Source organism: Cyprinodon variegatus, unplaced genomic scaffold (genome assembly GCF_000732505.1).
Source record: "Cyprinodon variegatus isolate N-32 unplaced genomic scaffold, C_variegatus-1.0 Scaffold628, whole genome shotgun sequence".
Taxonomy (NCBI): Eukaryota; Metazoa; Chordata; class Actinopteri; order Cyprinodontiformes; family Cyprinodontidae; genus Cyprinodon; species Cyprinodon variegatus.
The window spans coordinates 425380-433961 of NW_015151081.1; the positions used below are offsets into that span (position 1 = coordinate 425380).

At 37.2% G+C, this 8582-nt stretch overlaps 1 protein-coding gene across 2 annotated transcripts in view; it reads right to left on the reverse strand.

The window, feature by feature from the left end:
* The window catches only part of myo16 (myosin XVI), a 133959-nt gene that overhangs the window by 117286 nt on the left and 8091 nt on the right, over nt 1-8582 (reverse strand). The window contains exon 1 of one of the 2 annotated variants that reach the window (XM_015393168.1): nt 6727-6940. The exons of the other annotated variant lie outside the window; for it this stretch is intronic. The gene's annotated coding sequence lies outside the window, so the exon portion shown is untranslated. Of the gene's footprint in view, nt 1-6726; nt 6941-8582 lie in introns of those variants that run through there. 2 annotated transcript variants of the gene reach the window in all.

The following is an 8582-nucleotide window of genomic DNA, read 5'->3' on the forward strand; positions in this document are numbered from 1 at the left end:
TTGTAGATGCTTTACCTGGACAGGACCCTTATGAAACCATGAAGTTTGTCAAACATGCCCTTTATCTTGGGTGTGTCTTGACACATTCATAAATATCTAATGTCTGTAGTATTCTAAATAAATCAAATGCTTTAAAAAGTTTCTTTAAATTATAATTTGAATTACTCTTTACAAAAAAGGAAGCCCATTTTCATGATGTCGATACAAATAAGTGCATGAAAAAAAAAACCTCAAAAAATCTGAGCTCCTTGTTTTTTTACAGATGAAGACTCAGCTGTCAAGAGAAAACATAAGGGAATGACTAAACGGTAACTTCTGTAGGGGTAATTGCTTGAAGCTCAAAAAGTGATTGAGCCCATTTTTCTCTGCTGGTCAAGAAAAATAGAAAATATCAGTGGTATCACAAAAAAGAAGGGAAAATATGTCAGAGTCAGGAGATATTTGAAAGATGAATAAAGAAGATGAATAATCGAAAAATCCAGCAGAGGACAGACAGAGGATCACCATAAAATAACTTGAGTTCATAATTTCTCTTTCTTCTTTCTCTCTTTTCACCAACATTGCCTTTGACTTTTTCTGTATGTGGATGCATCTCTTTCTAAATTGCTTTCATTCCCTTTTTTTTACCCCCTATTGCTGAAGGAAAGTTCGGCTATCATTTGGCATTCTTTTTTCCTCTACTTATCACTTCTTTAGCAACCTGCTTCCAATTGCAGGAACAAAAGACAACACTGGAACATAAAAGACGCATGCAAGAATCAGTGAGAGACAGTCAATACACAAAACAAATAAAAGAATAGCACTGCCACCATAACTGTTTTGAGTTGAGCAGTTTCCAGCAAAGAGACAGCATCCTCCTACTCAATGATTGTGTTCCCTGATGACTGAGGATGAAACCAATGACCACTGGCAGACACACTAACACTGTTCCAGTGAGTCACAGTGAGCCGACAGACTTGTGCACAGTTGGCTCCAAACACTTGCCTGCATTACCACTCAGCTTATGCTATCATGCTTTATACAGAGCTGTTCAAAGTCAAGCATCAATCATCAGTGAAATGCCAGTTCTGTTGTTTTTCTGAGCAAATGTGCACAAACAGTCATATTCTGTGCTGCTCACTCTCTCCAAGCATTTATCATTATTGCAGTCAATGATTGTTTTGGGAAAAGCAGAGGTGATTTTCAGATGCAAAGTCATTGAAGGCAGCAAAAAGCAAAAACAGAAATATGATATGTCTCGCAACACATGTTGGAGTGAACTAACAAGAGATATTTCCCAGGGTTTGTGTCATGCATGTATTTTCTCTTACTCCTAAACAGAAACATAAAGAAAATGCAGAGATGTATGCAGAACACTAATCATGAGTCTAGCATGGAAACAGCTCATTTGCTAAACAGCTGTTGTACATTCTATCTATAGTTGCATTGTTTCTAATGTGTCTCATGTCAGTCCAGAAATTCTCGATTGGACAGATTACACATACCAGCTTTGCAAAGGAAAATATTTGGACTATACAGCCATGCAGACACCATGCTGATGAGTAGGTAAAAGTGAGCAAGAGTTACAGGAGAAAAAATAAAGAAGCTACTTAATATTATAGTTAATTAAAGGTGGGCAGTATGCCCATCTTGGACTGCACAACTAGAAAATGTTGATGACCTTCCAAAGCACAAAGATCATTAGATTGTTTATAGGGGACATTTTATGCATTTTAGTTCTGTAATCTTGCTTAAATGCATTTTTACTTTTCTTTCTTCGTTTTAGGGAATAAAGGTATCTATTCTGGATAATGGGGTACCTGCTGTAATGGTTTCGATAGTATTGATACAGTATGGGAAAGCTTAGTTGAATATAAAATTATGATTAAAACCCAATATAGTGACTGTTCCTTTAAAATTTGTTTTTTAATCACACATCAAACACATTACCTCGTAATGTGAAGCAGAAGAAGGCATTAAAACAATAAAAAAAAACAGCAAATGTTACATATAGCTGAATATGCAAGGCAGGCATTTATTTTATTTATTGTTCCAACTGCATACAGAGGGAAACCATAGGAACCCTTAACTTTCAGTCTGTACTAGCTGCAAACCTGCTGATGGTGAGTTTGCAAACATTTAACTATTTGTTTAAAAGGTTAATAACTCAACAGGTTTATTTTACCGCTTGTAATACATACAATAATCCAATTACATTTTGTGCACCAGAAAAAAACAAAAACAAAATAAAAACATTGACACACATCAAGATATAGAGGATGATCTTTTATTTCCCAGTGGATATTTAAATAAGTGGTCCTCCTAATTGTCAATCATTCTGGTGATATGTTTACGTAAGGCTATCCTACATGCTCGTCCAAAGTTAGCTATCTTTTTCTGCACATCCGCCCTTTTAGGTGTATATCTGTGGTGAGCTATGATTTCAGCCAACCATTGCAGCTCACCCTTCTCACCGTGGTCCTTTGAAAATAGCAGAGGGTCCTAAGAGAAAAAGTGTCTATGAAGTACGAACTACAAAGAAAGGCCTCAGAAGAGGCAGATATATCTCGGAATGCTTTGTGTGGAGAGCTCTCCTCGCAAAGCATTATGGGATTTGCTGTCATAGGGCTGGTTATTCTCCCGCAGCAGTGTGGTGCAGTGAGCTTGTCGCAGGCGTGACACAAATATTTTTGATTTATGCCCAATTTTGAAGCGCGGTCTGCGTTATGTTATTCCACGCCAAAACGCAAGAGGGACAATCACTAACTAGCTTTGGGTCTAGATACGGCCGAGGTGGTGAGGAAGTGGAAAAACGCAAGGGGAAAGTTTGTGCGACAACGGAGGGACACGAGGGCGAAAAAGAGTGGGGATCCAGGTGGAAAAAGGATCCCAGTGTTCTCACGCATCTCGCTCTTCTAGCTGGTCCATCTTCACAGGTCGTTTTCCACAATGGCGGTATTACAAACAAAACAAGCTGGAAAGGTACCACACAGGAAGAGTAGAGTTGATGTAGATTTGACCAATCAGAGGCCTCGTGTTTGCATTGGACAGCAGTGACTAATTACGAAGATGCCACAAGCACTCACGCAGTGGAGGAGTTACATGGCCAACGGGGAGCAAAAAGTTATGATAATCTATCTGAATGGTCAGTTAAGAGTTCACTATAAAGTCCACTATATAGTCCCAACTCTATATAGGGATTGAGGGATTTGGGGGCAGACATTCAGACTCAGTAGGCTTGTATTAGCTATTCACATAGCAACTTTTAAAGTTGTATGGAAATCATATTTCAATGTCAAATCATTCTTGCTAAAACATGTATATAAGTGTACTCTTTATCAGATGATATTATTATTGTCCCAAAATTTAGAAAATTTCCATTAAAAAAAATCCAATCTTAAAATTTGTTTTTTTTTTCTTTATCTTATCAGGCCAGTTAATTATATGTCAGCCTGTACACCTAAATTCGGCCAATCATATATCAACAGTCATCTGTCAATCAAGCTTTTTTGGCCATAGCATCTTGATTCATATGTCGCAGCTAATATACCTAACGGTTGAAATAAGAATCTTCGCAGATTAGTGGTGACCGTTACAGATGTATAGTTGGAGAGGGGCTAGTCTGGAGCTGCTTTTCACCTTCTGTTATTATTAGTCTCTAGATAATAACAAATTCAGATTTTTTTTTTCATTTAGTGATGGAATAATAATTAACAAAGTCAGATTAACACAAATCAAATTAATATTTTGCCAAATAACACAAAAATATAGCCATCATAGCCAGCGGTCCTTCACACACTGGTATGCTGAGAGAGGGCCGCTGCAGACGGGCTAGGATTAGCCCTGGCTGCTGTTATTTTCTGAGCTCCACTGGTTGCCACGGTACTTTCAACTTCGGAACATCTTTTATAAATAACGCTTAAAATTGGTAAATTGGCCATATAGTGACACTTAAAAAGTATAATGTTCTCGCCTCCAATGATCTTAAAACGTACTTTTGTTGAACAACAGCAACAGAAAAGAAAACGTTCAACTTAATACACCCAGCTCTTTGAGTGCTCCATTGAAAGGAGATGGAGCAGACTCATCCAGGACTTCCGACACAAAACTCTCCTCCTCTTGTTTCCACTGTCCGTAGCGTTCCTTGACAGTGTTGTTTCTAAGTCTTCAATTTAGTGCTACTTGGTCCCAATGTAATTTCCCTTTGGGAACCTACTAGCATTAAGTTGTTAACTGGTTAGCAAGGATCTTTCAGAGAAACGGGCCACAATCAAACTTGCTTGCGAACCTTCCACCACAACCCTGCCCTCTTGGTAAACGACCAATCAAATTCATTTTATTCACTCATGTAAAGTCGTGCACCACTCGGGAGAATTCGGAACTGCAACGTTTGGAACAGCCGTTTCCCTACGACTTTAAACAGAGCATGCACAAGGATAAATGGGCTTGTGCGTGCTCCGCATGCTTTAATAGGCATTCCCTCTTGGGAGCGGGTACAGGGTTGAGCATGTGTATTTTTTTTAAAGCAGAGATGGCGGGTCTTTTAAAAAATTTTCAGAAATCCTCCAAAATACCTTTAAGAAGGTTAAATCTATAGGAACAATGCCCACCTTTCCAATAAGAACCATTTATGTACAATTTTGCCAACAAATTTGGAACAGTGGGAGCTGAAAAGTATCAAGCAAAGAAGGATGTAAGAATAAAGTTATCAGGGAGTGTTGCTGCAACAGAGAACTCTTTGTGGATGTTTGGTAAGATCCCTGGCAATGATATATTAGTTAGATACAAAAAGGCATGACTGACCCATTGTCAATGTAAATATATGTTTATATTCAAATTTGTTCTGTACTTAGGCAATTTCAACAAGAAAAAGAAGAACAAGAAATAGGTAACATTAGCCCAAAATGTCATGTTAAATAAGCTTACTGAGAAGAACTAGATTACAGTGGCCTACATCTAGCATAGTTATTTTTTTTTACTTACCGTACAATATTAGAAAAAAAAAATCATAAAAGAAATCCTTGATGGGTTTTATGCTGCCATAGGGCATTTCTGTGCTTATGTAGCTCTGTAGTGCTGACCAACTTCTGCCCCCAGTGATTCTGCCTAAAAAGCTGGCACTCAGTGGAGCTTTTAAACATAGATATGCCAGCTTGGCTCTAAATTATATGCCCTCAAAGCTTTTAAGATAGATAGTTTCTTTTTATAATACCTACCAACCTATGAGAAAAAAAAAACGTTTTCCACAGCAGGACAAAATGCAGAAATAAACCTTACAGCCATGTCTACAGTAATTTATTTTTTCTTAGTTTCAAATTAAATTATGAGAAGCAGCCTCATGTATATTCATACTTCTCTATTTATAATTGATGCTCAGAGCCTTCCAAGAGCACAGAGGCTGGACATGACGATAACTCTAGAAATAATATTCCCCCGTTGAGTTTAAACCTTTCTGTTTTATGATCCTGAACTCAGTTATTACTTACTGTTCTATGTTCTTGCTGAATAAAACAGTAATGCTTTGTGAAAATTGTTGCCTTGTGCAGATTTTTTTGTAAATCTGAATCCATAGAAAAACCTCACCAGATCCAGTTGCTAGTCCTATTAAAAGATGATGCCTTTAAATCCTCTAAATGTTAATCCATTGACCGCTTATCTAATCCGCTGCATTCCTTTCCTCTGCCATCATTCTGGGTGGATTTTGATAGACTTTGCAGTGATGTTCAGCTTTTTAAGTTCCACTTTACTTTTTGTCATGCGAGGCAAGGGTCAATAAAGGGGAACTTCCACATTTATTTCAATGCAAAATGAAATATATCTACCCCATAATGCCATGTCATAATAATTCAATATCAGGCCAACACTATACAATAATTAAATTAGAATATTCAAGATATTAAATTTTAACAAATAAATGTTTCAATTATTTTATCTTATTTATGATATTATGAGACAGTAATACAAAATTAATTTAAACAAAAATGTATTCGGTTCAAATTTAGGACTGCTTTTAGTTTCTAATAACTAAAAAACTTTAAATTTTTTAAAGCATCCATGCCTAAGATTTTTTTTCAACAGCTGTTGAAAAAAAGAAATATATAGCTTGCCAACTTTAATTTAAAAAGCAAAGATGTAAAAATGTGTATGCTATGTATATAATTTTAAAATTCTTAAAAAAAAAAACACTAACTTTGCAATGAATGTTATTTTTGGTTACTCAGAGAGGAACAACAAATAAAAATCTGTATTACTAAAACATTAAAACGCAAAAGTTAATATAATATTGGAAGTGAAGTACACACTTCTTTAATGTAAAGTAGCAACACAATTAGCCTTAGAGAAATAATGACTTAAACAACTACAACAAACAAGTTACCCATCTTTGAATTCTTCAGACATTCTCTTGAGAACAACAACGGTGCTTTAATTTATTCACTAACAGCATGGATTTAAACACAGGAACCTTTGGCTACAATCAGCTGTTCATTCCCAGCTAGAAACACAGACATTCTTCTCCAATAAGCATCTTGTGGTAAATTTAGACACTCTGACAACTGCATGGCATATCTGTGTCTCTCTTCATTCCCAATGACACACCGACAGCAGCATAGAAGATAGCTCTCATATGCCAACATTTGTTTCTCACAAGGTTAAGAAAAAAAAACACACTTACGCATACATTACTCCTCTAATAATGAACCAACTCTGTGAGAATTACGAGTGAAGAGATAAAAAGCAAAGCCTTACCAGAGAGAGCCCCTTTAACAGGAGACACAGAGAGGAGGGAAATGTGTAAGCGTGGTGAAAACCCAACAAGGACCTTCTCCCCCTGCTACACCAGCAAATCAATTTCACACTCTCTCACGTCCCTGCCACTGTGATGTCATTCATTCATTCTCCTACCCGTGGTCATGGAAACTCTACAGCTTGTAACTGTAAATTCTTGTACATCTGTCTTTCTTTCTCCCCCTCCCCAGACCTCAGAAAGCCCAGCCCACATACCCCATCTGAAGGGTGCAGTTAACACCCCCAGCCTCATAAGCACCCTCCCTCTGCTCCTCTCCACTATCACATCACAAAGAAAAAAAAATGTAGGAGGAACAGAGAAGTGGGAGGGGCCTGGATTCACCTCAGGTAGCCTTTGTGTCCTGATAAATTGGTGCACATATCGGGCGGAGGTTGTTTCTTTATGGCAATAGCTCCATATTTCTTTGGCAAGGTAACAAGCAAACTGAGAATTAAAACAATACTATCAATCCATTGCATAGATTTCTCTCTTCTGCACAAAAAAGAACATATAAACTAGGAGCTTAGAGATGTACTGATTTGTTGCTTTGGCACAACCCCCAATCCTGTCTTGAGTCAGATGATGAATAATTAATGACAGAACCATCATTACATGCTTCATTGCCATTTATGCTGACACTGACCTTGGAGATGTGGTAGTGAAAACTTAACGCAGATCACAATTTTATCCAATACAAACTACCAGCAGTATCAGCCCTCAGATCAAGCTTCCTTCAACTTTTGCCATGATTGGCTTTGCCTTACATCATCTATTCAAACTTCTTATGTAAAATAAATTGTGCCTGAGGCATTTTATTGCAATCTATGTTTTGTGAAATGATCGCTTTTAAGTCAAGTTGATATTGTCTCCTATATTGTTCTGAAAAGGTATGATTAAGAGAGCAAGCAAGCAGTTTATGTATCTGAAACAGTGTCAGTCTTACTTCAACGATGCCATATGCCATAAAGCAGTCTGCACATTTGTAGTTATTTTATGTTGCAAGGCTATTGCCACCCTCTTCAAAATTGCTTAGTGCAAGTATTTGACGAAGGTTGAAAAGTTATTCGGTGTTGGTTTTATACAGACTGTTTTATCAGTGAAGGGACATACAGCCTATGTTCTCTGCTTAGTAAATTTTCACTTTAATACATTTATTTGTACAATCAAAACAAAGTAGAGACTGTAAAACATTGTAAGTGACATGAATTAGGCTACAGATCCCAAAAGCAACTAGAACAGGACTACTTTCATTCATTTTCTGACTCAGGGTTCCCTAATGCCACTGCCAGCCGACTGACTGGAATCCTCATTCTCTGGGCACAAACTGAACTGTCAAACCAGGCTAGTGACTCACGGATTCATAATCATCCTGTGTTTCTCTCTTATAGATGTCCATTATAGACACCCTACAGTAGCCAATGATACCATGGATCCATAGCCCACTAGGTTAAATAAATGTTTTAAGTTATACCACTGTCTGTCTTGGCTAAATTTTAGGTCCTTTGTTCTGAAACCTTACAATTAAAGACTTTTCTAATGATAGTTCCACCTGTGACAAAACATATTACTGCAGGACTCTTCTGCTCGTTAGCTCGTGCTCATACATAAGGTTATTTTTTTAAACTTTTTTCACCTTATGTGGAGTTGACACCATCTGTGTCTGAGTTGAGCTGGATACCAGTCGCTTCTGAGTATCCACAAAATTCTTCTAGAATATTACGCTTTGTTTGATATGTTGGACACAGTTAACATGGATGACTTCACATCGGACAAATTGGACATTTTATGTATATATATATATATATATATATATATA